At 45.2% G+C, this 10,579-nt stretch overlaps 12 non-coding genes and 1 pseudogene across 12 annotated transcripts; all 13 read left to right on the forward strand.

Moving 5' to 3' along the window:
- The first annotated feature begins 295 nt into the window (after window positions 1-295).
- LOC142513148 (5S ribosomal RNA) lies at window positions 296-414 on the forward strand. The gene has a single exon (XR_012809109.1). It is a non-coding gene; the product is annotated as a 5S ribosomal RNA (ribosomal RNA).
- Window positions 415-1,098: 684 nt separating this feature from the next.
- Window positions 1,099-1,217, forward strand: LOC142513159 (5S ribosomal RNA). The gene has a single exon (XR_012809120.1). It is a non-coding gene; the product is annotated as a 5S ribosomal RNA (ribosomal RNA).
- A 684-nt stretch (window positions 1,218-1,901) lies between these two features.
- Window positions 1,902-2,020, forward strand: LOC142513170 (5S ribosomal RNA). Its single transcript, XR_012809131.1, has one exon. It is a non-coding gene; the product is annotated as a 5S ribosomal RNA (ribosomal RNA).
- Window positions 2,021-2,704: 684 nt separating this feature from the next.
- LOC142513182 (5S ribosomal RNA) lies at window positions 2,705-2,823 on the forward strand. The gene has a single exon (XR_012809143.1). It is a non-coding gene; the product is annotated as a 5S ribosomal RNA (ribosomal RNA).
- A 684-nt stretch (window positions 2,824-3,507) lies between these two features.
- Window positions 3,508-3,626, forward strand: LOC142513194 (5S ribosomal RNA). The gene has a single exon (XR_012809154.1). It is a non-coding gene; the product is annotated as a 5S ribosomal RNA (ribosomal RNA).
- Window positions 3,627-4,310: 684 nt separating this feature from the next.
- On the forward strand, window positions 4,311-4,429 carry LOC142513205 (5S ribosomal RNA). The gene has a single exon (XR_012809165.1). It is a non-coding gene; the product is annotated as a 5S ribosomal RNA (ribosomal RNA).
- A 684-nt stretch (window positions 4,430-5,113) lies between these two features.
- Window positions 5,114-5,232, forward strand: LOC142517009 (5S ribosomal RNA). The gene has a single exon (XR_012812773.1). It is a non-coding gene; the product is annotated as a 5S ribosomal RNA (ribosomal RNA).
- Window positions 5,233-5,915: 683 nt separating this feature from the next.
- LOC142513217 (5S ribosomal RNA) lies at window positions 5,916-6,034 on the forward strand. Its single transcript, XR_012809176.1, has one exon. It is a non-coding gene; the product is annotated as a 5S ribosomal RNA (ribosomal RNA).
- A 684-nt stretch (window positions 6,035-6,718) lies between these two features.
- Window positions 6,719-6,837, forward strand: LOC142516309 (5S ribosomal RNA). Its single transcript, XR_012812111.1, has one exon. It is a non-coding gene; the product is annotated as a 5S ribosomal RNA (ribosomal RNA).
- A 683-nt stretch (window positions 6,838-7,520) lies between these two features.
- LOC142508156 (5S ribosomal RNA) lies at window positions 7,521-7,639 on the forward strand. The gene has a single exon (XR_012806384.1). It is a non-coding gene; the product is annotated as a 5S ribosomal RNA (ribosomal RNA).
- A 685-nt stretch (window positions 7,640-8,324) lies between these two features.
- On the forward strand, window positions 8,325-8,443 carry LOC142513229 (5S ribosomal RNA). The gene has a single exon (XR_012809187.1). It is a non-coding gene; the product is annotated as a 5S ribosomal RNA (ribosomal RNA).
- A 682-nt stretch (window positions 8,444-9,125) lies between these two features.
- LOC142513717 (5S ribosomal RNA) lies at window positions 9,126-9,244 on the forward strand. Its single transcript, XR_012809647.1, has one exon. It is a non-coding gene; the product is annotated as a 5S ribosomal RNA (ribosomal RNA).
- A 683-nt stretch (window positions 9,245-9,927) lies between these two features.
- LOC142512723 (5S ribosomal RNA) lies at window positions 9,928-10,049 on the forward strand (annotated as a pseudogene).
- Window positions 10,050-10,579: the final 530 nt, after the last annotated feature.

The following is a 10,579-nucleotide window of genomic DNA, read 5'->3' on the forward strand; positions in this document are numbered from 1 at the left end:
ACATTTATCGATTTTTGTTGTCGTGAGCCGGTTCTGTGCGGAAGGGTATGACGCAGATTACTCCGGAGACGGTTAACTCATTAAAAACAATTATTTCGACTGTTTTATCCATAATTTACGTAAACGGTCGCGACACGAGGTCTTCCCAGGGAGGTCACCCATCCTAGCTCTGCCATCGCGCCAGAACGCTTAACTTCATGGTTATGATTGGGCGAGAGCAGTGCCGCGTGTTGTCCATCGCCGCCCGCTCCACACGTACTCGAGGGATATAAGAATAAACATCCCACTCAATGTCGGGTGCGATCATACCAGCACTAATGCACCGGATCCCATCAGAACTCCGAAGTTAAGCGTGCTTGGGCGAGAGCAGTACTAGGATGGGTGACCCCCTGGGAAGTCCTCGTGTTGCACCCCTTTTCGTGTTTTTCTATTTTTGATTACTTGTTGACAGACGATTTTCGGCTCAAATCATCTGAATCTCGATCGGGACCAGATAAGACATGTGAAATGAAAGTAGCTCGGGCACTGCCGGATTTGGACAAAATTGTAGGCTAATTTGATTGTAAACGGGCAAACGGACGAGACTCATTACTACGCAATGAGCTGACGAGATTTTAGCCGAATTCCTTCTCTAAGACCCTCTAATTTGCGATTTACCGCTTCTGTTAAGCTTTCGTTTCCTCGAGAAATCCGCTTAGGAAGTTCGAAATTCGATTCCGGTTCCATTTTATCGTATCCCAGGCATAATAATAGCTTTACATTCGTTATTTCCTTCTTCTTATTTTTTTTTCTATTTTCTGGGAACATTTATCGATTTTTGTTGTCGTGAGCCGGTTCTGTGCGGAAGGGTATGACGCAGATTACTCCGGAGACGGTTAACTCATTAAAAACAATTATTTCGACTGTTTTATCCATAATTTACGTAAACGGTCGCGACACGAGGTCTTCCCAGGGAGGTCACCCATCCTAGCTCTGCCATCGCGCCAGAACGCTTAACTTCATGGTTATGATTGGGCGAGAGCAGTGCCGCGTGTTGTCCATCGCCGCCCGCTCCACACGTACTCGAGGGATATAAGAATAAACATCCCACTCAATGTCGGGTGCGATCATACCAGCACTAATGCACCGGATCCCATCAGAACTCCGAAGTTAAGCGTGCTTGGGCGAGAGCAGTACTAGGATGGGTGACCCCCTGGGAAGTCCTCGTGTTGCACCCCTTTTCGTGTTTTTCTATTTTTGATTACTTGTTGACAGACGATTTTCGGCTCAAATCATCTGAATCTCGATCGGGACCAGATAAGACATGTGAAATGAAAGTAGCTCGGGCACTGCCGGATTTGGACAAAATTGTAGGCTAATTTGATTGTAAACGGGCAAACGGACGAGACTCATTACTACGCAATGAGCTGACGAGATTTTAGCCGAATTCCTTCTCTAAGACCCTCTAATTTGCGATTTAACGCTTCTGTTAAGCTTTCGTTTCCTCGAGAAATCCGCTTAGGAAGTTCGAAATTCGATTCCGGTTCCATTTTATCGTATCCCAGGCATAATAATAGCTTTACATTCGTTATTTCCTTCTTCTTATTTTTTTTTCTATTTTCTGGGAACATTTATCGATTTTTGTTGTCGTGAGCCGGTTCTGTGCGGAAGGGTATGACGCAGATTACTCCGGAGACGGTTAACTCATTAAAAACAATTATTTCGACTGTTTTATCCATAATTTACGTAAACGGTCGCGACACGAGGTCTTCCCAGGGAGGTCACCCATCCTAGCTCTGCCATCGCGCCAGAACGCTTAACTTCATGGTTATGATTGGGCGAGAGCAGTGCCGCGTGTTGTCCATCGCCGCCCGCTCCACACGTACTCGAGGGATATAAGAATAAACATCCCACTCAATGTCGGGTGCGATCATACCAGCACTAATGCACCGGATCCCATCAGAACTCCGAAGTTAAGCGTGCTTGGGCGAGAGCAGTACTAGGATGGGTGACCCCCTGGGAAGTCCTCGTGTTGCACCCCTTTTCGTGTTTTTCTATTTTTGATTACTTGTTGACAGACGATTTTCGGCTCAAATCATCTGAATCTCGATCGGGACCAGATAAGACATGTGAAATGAAAGTAGCTCGGGCACTGCCGGATTTGGACAAAATTGTAGGCTAATTTGATTGTAAACGGGCAAACGGACGAGACTCATTACTACGCAATGAGCTGACGAGATTTTAGCCGAATTCCTTCTCTAAGACCCTCTAATTTGCGATTTACCGCTTCTGTTAAGCTTTCGTTTCCTCGAGAAATCCGCTTAGGAAGTTCGAAATTCGATTCCGGTTCCATTTTATCGTATCCCAGGCATAATAATAGCTTTACATTCGTTATTTCCTTCTTCTTATTTTTTTTTCTATTTTCTGGGAACATTTATCGATTTTTGTTGTCGTGAGCCGGTTCTGTGCGGAAGGGTATGACGCAGATTACTCCGGAGACGGTTAACTCATTAAAAACAATTATTTCGACTGTTTTATCCATAATTTACGTAAACGGTCGCGACACGAGGTCTTCCCAGGGAGGTCACCCATCCTAGCTCTGCCATCGCGCCAGAACGCTTAACTTCATGGTTATGATTGGGCGAGAGCAGTGCCGCGTGTTGTCCATCGCCGCCCGCTCCACACGTACTCGAGGGATATAAGAATAAACATCCCACTCAATGTCGGGTGCGATCATACCAGCACTAATGCACCGGATCCCATCAGAACTCCGAAGTTAAGCGTGCTTGGGCGAGAGCAGTACTAGGATGGGTGACCCCCTGGGAAGTCCTCGTGTTGCACCCCTTTTCGTGTTTTTCTATTTTTGATTACTTGTTGACAGACGATTTTCGGCTCAAATCATCTGAATCTCGATCGGGACCAGATAAGACATGTGAAATGAAAGTAGCTCGGGCACTGCCGGATTTGGACAAAATTGTAGGCTAATTTGATTGTAAACGGGCAAACGGACGAGACTCATTACTACGCAATGAGCTGACGAGATTTTAGCCGAATTCCTTCTCTAAGACCCTCTAATTTGCGATTTACCGCTTCTGTTAAGCTTTCGTTTCCTCGAGAAATCCGCTTAGGAAGTTCGAAATTCGATTCCGGTTCCATTTTATCGTATCCCAGGCATAATAATAGCTTTACATTCGTTATTTCCTTCTTCTTATTTTTTTTTCTATTTTCTGGGAACATTTATCGATTTTTGTTGTCGTGAGCCGGTTCTGTGCGGAAGGGTATGACGCAGATTACTCCGGAGACGGTTAACTCATTAAAAACAATTATTTCGACTGTTTTATCCATAATTTACGTAAACGGTCGCGACACGAGGTCTTCCCAGGGAGGTCACCCATCCTAGCTCTGCCATCGCGCCAGAACGCTTAACTTCATGGTTATGATTGGGCGAGAGCAGTGCCGCGTGTTGTCCATCGCCGCCCGCTCCACACGTACTCGAGGGATATAAGAATAAACATCCCACTCAATGTCGGGTGCGATCATACCAGCACTAATGCACCGGATCCCATCAGAACTCCGAAGTTAAGCGTGCTTGGGCGAGAGCAGTACTAGGATGGGTGACCCCCTGGGAAGTCCTCGTGTTGCACCCCTTTTCGTGTTTTTCTATTTTTGATTACTTGTTGACAGACGATTTTCGGCTCAAATCATCTGAATCTCGATCGGGACCAGATAAGACATGTGAAATGAAAGTAGCTCGGGCACTGCCGGATTTGGACAAAATTGTAGGCTAATTTGATTGTAAACGGGCAAACGGACGAGACTCATTACTACGCAATGAGCTGACGAGATTTTAGCCGAATTCCTTCTCTAAGACCCTCTAATTTGCGATTTACCGCTTCTGTTAAGCTTTCGTTTCCTCGAGAAATCCGCTTAGGAAGTTCGAAATTCGATTCCGGTTCCATTTTATCGTATCCCAGGCATAATAATAGCTTTACATTCGTTATTTCCTTCTTCTTATTTTTTTTTCTATTTTCTGGGAACATTTATCGATTTTTGTTGTCGTGAGCCGGTTCTGTGCGGAAGGGTATGACGCAGATTACTCCGGAGACGGTTAACTCATTAAAAACAATTATTTCGACTGTTTTATCCATAATTTACGTAAACGGTCGCGACACGAGGTCTTCCCAGGGAGGTCACCCATCCTAGCTCTGCCATCGCGCCAGAACGCTTAACTTCATGGTTATGATTGGGCGAGAGCAGTGCCGCGTGTTGTCCATCGCCGCCCGCTCCACACGTACTCGAGGGATATAAGAATAAACATCCCACTCAATGTCGGGTGCGATCATACCAGCACTAATGCACCGGATCCCATCAGAACTCCGAAGTTAAGCGTGCTTGGGCGAGAGCAGTACTAGGATGGGTGACCCCCTGGGAAGTCCTCGTGTTGCACCCCTTTTCGTGTTTTTCTATTTTTGATTACTTGTTGACAGACGATTTTCGGCTCAAATCATCTGAATCTCGATCGGGACCAGATAAGACATGTGAAATGAAAGTAGCTCGGGCACTGCCGGATTTGGACAAAATTGTAGGCTAATTTGATTGTAAACGGGCAAACGGACGAGACTCATTACTACGCAATGAGCTGACGAGATTTTAGCCGAATTCCTTCTCTAAGACCCTCTAATTTGCGATTTACCGCTTCTGTTAAGCTTTCGTTTCCTCGAGAAATCCGCTTAGGAAGTTCGAAATTCGATTCCGGTTCCATTTTATCGTATCCCAGGCATAATAATAGCTTTACATTCGTTATTTCCTTCTTCTTATTTTTTTTTCTATTTTCTGGGAACATTTATCGATTTTTGTTGTCGTGAGCCGGTTCTGTGCGGAAGGGTATGACGCAGATTACTCCGGAGACGGTTAACTCATTAAAAACAATTATTTCGACTGTTTTATCCATAATTTACGTAAACGGTCGCGACACGAGGTCTTCCCAGGGAGGTCACCCATCCTAGCTCTGCCATCGCGCCAGAACGCTTAACTTCATGGTTATGATTGGGCGAGAGCAGTGCCGCGTGTTGTCCATCGCCGCCCGCTCCACACGTACTCGAGGGATATAAGAATAAACATCCCACTCAATGTCGGGTGCGATCATACCAGCACTAATGCACCGGATCCCATCAGAACTCCGAAGTTAAGCGTGCTTGGGCGAGAGCAGTACTAGGATGGGTGACCCCCTGGGAAGTCCTCGTGTTGCACCCTTTTCGTGTTTTTCTATTTTTGATTACTTGTTGACAGACGATTTTCGGCTCAAATCATCTGAATCTCGATCGGGACCAGATAAGACATGTGAAATGAAAGTAGCTCGGGCACTGCCGGATTTGGACAAAATTGTAGGCTAATTTGATTGTAAACGGGCAAACGGACGAGACTCATTACTACGCAATGAGCTGACGAGATTTTAGCCGAATTCCTTCTCTAAGACCCTCTAATTTGCGATTTAACGCTTCTGTTAAGCTTTCGTTTCCTCGAGAAATCCGCTTAGGAAGTTCGAAATTCGATTCCGGTTCCATTTTATCGTATCCCAGGCATAATAATAGCTTTACATTCGTTATTTCCTTCTTCTTATTTTTTTTTCTATTTTCTGGGAACATTTATCGATTTTTGTTGTCGTGAGCCGGTTCTGTGCGGAAGGGTATGACGCAGATTACTCCGGAGACGGTTAACTCATTAAAAACAATTATTTCGACTGTTTTATCCATAATTTACGTAAACGGTCGCGACACGAGGTCTTCCCAGGGAGGTCACCCATCCTAGCTCTGCCATCGCGCCAGAACGCTTAACTTCATGGTTATGATTGGGCGAGAGCAGTGCCGCGTGTTGTCCATCGCCGCCCGCTCCACACGTACTCGAGGGATATAAGAATAAACATCCCACTCAATGTCGGGTGCGATCATACCAGCACTAATGCACCGGATCCCATCAGAACTCCGAAGTTAAGCGTGCTTGGGCGAGAGCAGTACTAGGATGGGTGACCCCCTGGGAAGTCCTCGTGTTGCACCCCTTTTCGTGTTTTTCTATTTTTGATTACTTGTTGACAGACGATTTTCGGCTCAAATCATCTGAATCTCGATCGGGACCAGATAAGACATGTGAAATGAAAGTAGCTCGGGCACTGCCGGATTTGGACAAAATTGTAGGCTAATTTGATTGTAAACGGGCAAACGGACGAGACTCATTACTACGCAATGAGCTGACGAGATTTTAGCCGAATTCCTTCTCTAAGACCCTCTAATTTGCGATTTACCGCTTCTGTTAAGCTTTCGTTTCCTCGAGAAATCCGCTTAGGAAGTTCGAAATTCGATTCCGGTTCCATTTTATCGTATCCCAGGCATAATAATAGCTTTACATTCGTTATTTCCTTCTTCTTATTTTTTTTTCTATTTTCTGGGAACATTTATCGATTTTTGTTGTCGTGAGCCGGTTCTGTGCGGAAGGGTATGACGCAGATTACTCCGGAGACGGTTAACTCATTAAAAACAATTATTTCGACTGTTTTATCCATAATTTACGTAAACGGTCGCGACACGAGGTCTTCCCAGGGAGGTCACCCATCCTAGCTCTGCCATCGCGCCAGAACGCTTAACTTCATGGTTATGATTGGGCTAGAGCAGTGCCGCGTGTTGTCCATCGCCGCCCGCTCCACACGTACTCGAGGGATATAAGAATAAACATCCCACTCAATGTCGGGTGCGATCATACCAGCACTAATGCACCGGATCCCATCAGAACTCCGAAGTTAAGCGTGCTTGGGAGAGAGCAGTACTTGAATGGTTGACCCCTTGGGAAGTCCTCGTTTTGCACCCCTTTTCGTGTTTTTCTATTTTTGATTACTTGTTGACAGACGATTTTCGGCTCAAATCATCTAAATCTTGATCGGGACCAGATAAGACATGTGAAATGAAAGTAGCTCAGGCACTGCCGGATTTGGACAAAATTGTAGGCCAATTTGATTATAAACGGGCAAACGGACGAGACTCATTATACGCAATGAGCTGACGAGATTTTAGCCGAATTCCTTCTCTAAGACCCTCTAATTTGCGATTTACTGCTTCTGTTAAGCTTTCGTTTCCTCGATAAATCCGTTTAGGAAGTTCGAAATTCGATTCCGGTTCCATTTTATCGTATCCCAGGCATAATAGTAGCTTTACATTCGTTATTTCCTTCTTCTTATTTTTTTTTCTATTTTCTGGGAACATTTATCGATTTTTGTTGTCGTGAGCCGGTTCTGTGCGGAAGGGTATGACGCAGATTACTCCGGAGACGGTTAACTCATTAAAAACAATTATTTCGACTGTTTTATCCATAATTTACGTAAACGGTCGCGACACGAGGTCTTCCCAGGGAGGTCACCCATCCTACCTCTGCCATCGCGCCAGAACGCTTAACTTCATGGTTATGATTGGGCGAGAGCAGTGCCGCGTGTTGTCCATCGCCGCCCGCTCCACACGTACTCGAGGGATATAAGAATAAACATCCCACTCAATGTCGGGTGCGATCATACCAGCACTAATGCACCGGATCCCATCAGAACTCCGAAGTTAAGCGTGCTTGGGCGAGAGCAGTACTAGGATGGGTGACCCCCTTGGAAGTCCTCGTGTTGCACCCCTTTTCGTGTTTTTCTATTTTTGATTACTTGTTGACAGACGATTTTCGGCTCAAATCATCTGAATCTCGATCAAGACCAGATAAGACATGTGAAATGAAAGTAGCTCGGGCACTGCCGGATTTGGACAAAATTGTAGGCCTAATTTGATTGTAAACGAGCAAACGGACGAGACTCATTACTACGCAATGAGCTGACGAGATTTTAGCCGAATTCCTTCTCTAAGACCCTCTAATTTGCGATTTACCGCTTCTGTTAAGCTTTCGTTTCCTCGAGAAATCCGCTTAGGAAGTTCGAAATTCGATTCCGGTTCCATTTTATCGTATCCCAGGCATAATAATAGCTTTACATTCGTTATTTCCTTCTTCTTATTTTTTTTTCTATTTTCTGGGAACATTTATCGATTTTTGTTGTCGTGAGCCGGTTCTGTGCGGAAGGGTATGACGCAGATTACTCCGGAGACGGTTAACTCATTAAAAACAATTATTTCGACTGTTTTATCCATAATTTACGTAAACGGTCGCGACACGAGGTCTTCCCAGGGAGGTCACCCATCCTAGCTCTGCCATCGCGCCAGAACGCTTAACTTCATGGTTATGATTGGGCGAGAGCAGTGCCGCGTGTTGTCCATCGCCGCCCGCTCCACACGTACTCGAGGGATATAAGAATAAACATCCCACTCAATGTCGGGTGCGATCATACCAGCACTAATGCACCGGATCCCATCAGAACTCCGAAGTTAAGCGTGCTTGGGCGAGAGCAGTACTAGGATGGGTGACCCCCTGGGAAGTCCTCGTGTTGCACCCCTTTTCGTGTTTTTCTATTTTTGATTACTTGTTGACAGACGATTTTCGGCTCAAATCATCTGAATCTCGATCGGGACCAGATAAGACATGTGAAATGAAAGTAGCTCGGGCACTGCCGGATTTGGACAAAATTGTAGGCTAATTTGATTGTAAACGGGCAAACGGACGAGACTCATTACTACGCAATGAGCTGACGAGATTTTAGCCGAATTCCTTCTCTAAGACCCTCTAATTTGCGATTTACGCTTCTGTTAAGCTTTCGTTTCCTCGAGAAATCCGCTTAGGAAGTTCGAAATTCGATTCCGGTTCCATTTTATCGTATCCCAGGCATAATAATAGCTTTACATTCGTTATTTCCTTCTTCTTATTTTTTTTCTATTTTCTGGGAACATTTATCGATTTTTGTTGTCGTGAGCCGGTTCTGTGCGGAAGGGTATGACGCAGATTACTCCGGAGACGGTTAACTCATTAAAAACAATTATTTCGACTGTTTTATCCATAATTTACGTAAACGGTCGCGACACGAGGTCTTCCCAGGGAGGTCACCCATCCTACCTCTGCCATCGCGCCAGAACGCTTAACTTCATGGTTATGATTGGGCGAGAGCAGTGCCGCGTGTTGTCCATCGCCGCCCGCTCCGCACGTACTCGAGGGATATAAGAATAAACATCCCACTCAATGTCGGGTGCGATCATACCAGCACTAATGCACCGGATCCCATCAGAACTTCGAAGTTAAGCGTGCTTGGACGAGAGCAGTACTAGGATGGGTGACCCCCTTGGAAGTCCTCGTGTTGCACCCCTTTTCGTGTTTTTCTATTTTTGATTACTTGTTGACTAGACGATTTTCGGCTCAAATCATCTGAATCTCGATCGGACCAGATAAGACATGTGAAATGAAAGTAGCTCGGGCACTGCCGGATTTGGACAAAATTGTAGGCTAATTTGATTGTAAACGGGCAAACGGACGAGACTCATTACTACGCAATGAGCTGACGAGATTTTAGCCGAATTCCTTCTCTAAGACCCTCTAATTTGCGATTTACCGCTTCTGTTAAGCTTTCGTTTCCTCGAGAAATCCGCTTAGGAAGTTCGAAATTCGATTCCGGTTCCATTTTATCGTATCCAGGCATAATAATAGCTTACATTCGTTATTTCCTTCTTCTTATTTTTTTTTCTATTTTCTGGGAACATTTATCGATTTTTGTTGTCGTGAGCCGGTTCTGTGCGGAAGGGTATGACGCAGATTACTCCGGAGACGGTTAACTCATTAAAAACAATTATTTCGACTGTTTTATCCATAATTTACGTAAACGGTCGCGACACGAGGTCTTCCCAGGGAGGTCACCCATCCTAGCTCTGCCATCGCGCCAGAACGCATTAACTTCATGGTTATGATTGGGCGAGAGCAGTGCCGCGTGTTGTCCATCGCCGCCCGCTCCACACGTACTCGAGGGATATAAGAATAAACATCCCACTCAATGTCGGGTGCGATCATACCAGCACTTAATGCACCGGATCCCATCAGAACTCCGAAGTAAGCGTGCTTGGGCGAGAGCATAGTCTAGGCTGGTGACGAACCCCTGGGAAGTCCTCGTGTTGCACCCCTTTTCGTGTTTTTTCTATTTTTGATTACTTGTTGACATACGATTTTGGCCAATATCTGAATCTCGATCGGGACCAGATAAGACATGTGAAATGAAAGTAGCTCGGCCACTGCCGGATTTGCGACAAATTGTAGGCTAATTTGATTGTAAACGGGCAAACGGACGAGACTCATTACTACGCAATGCAGTGACGAGGTTTTAGCCGAATTTCTTCTCTAAGACCCTCTAATTGCGATTTATCGCTTCTGTTAAGCTTTTCGTTTCCTCGAGAAATCCGCTAGGAAGTTCGAAAATTCGATTCACGGTTCCAATTTATATCGTATCCCAGGCATAATAACTAGCTTTACATTCGTTATTTCCTTGTCTCTTATCTTTTTATTTCTATTTTTCATGGACCATTTATCGATTTTTGTTGTCCGTGACGCCGGTTCTGTGCGGAACAGGGTATGACGCAGATTACTCGGAGCGGTTAACTCATTAGAAACAATTTAGCTTCGACTGTTTTATCCATAATTTACGTAACGGTCGCGA

Source organism: Primulina tabacum, chromosome 10, assembly GCF_025594145.1.
Source record: "Primulina tabacum isolate GXHZ01 chromosome 10, ASM2559414v2, whole genome shotgun sequence".
Lineage (NCBI taxonomy): Eukaryota > Viridiplantae > Streptophyta > Magnoliopsida > Lamiales > Gesneriaceae > Primulina > Primulina tabacum.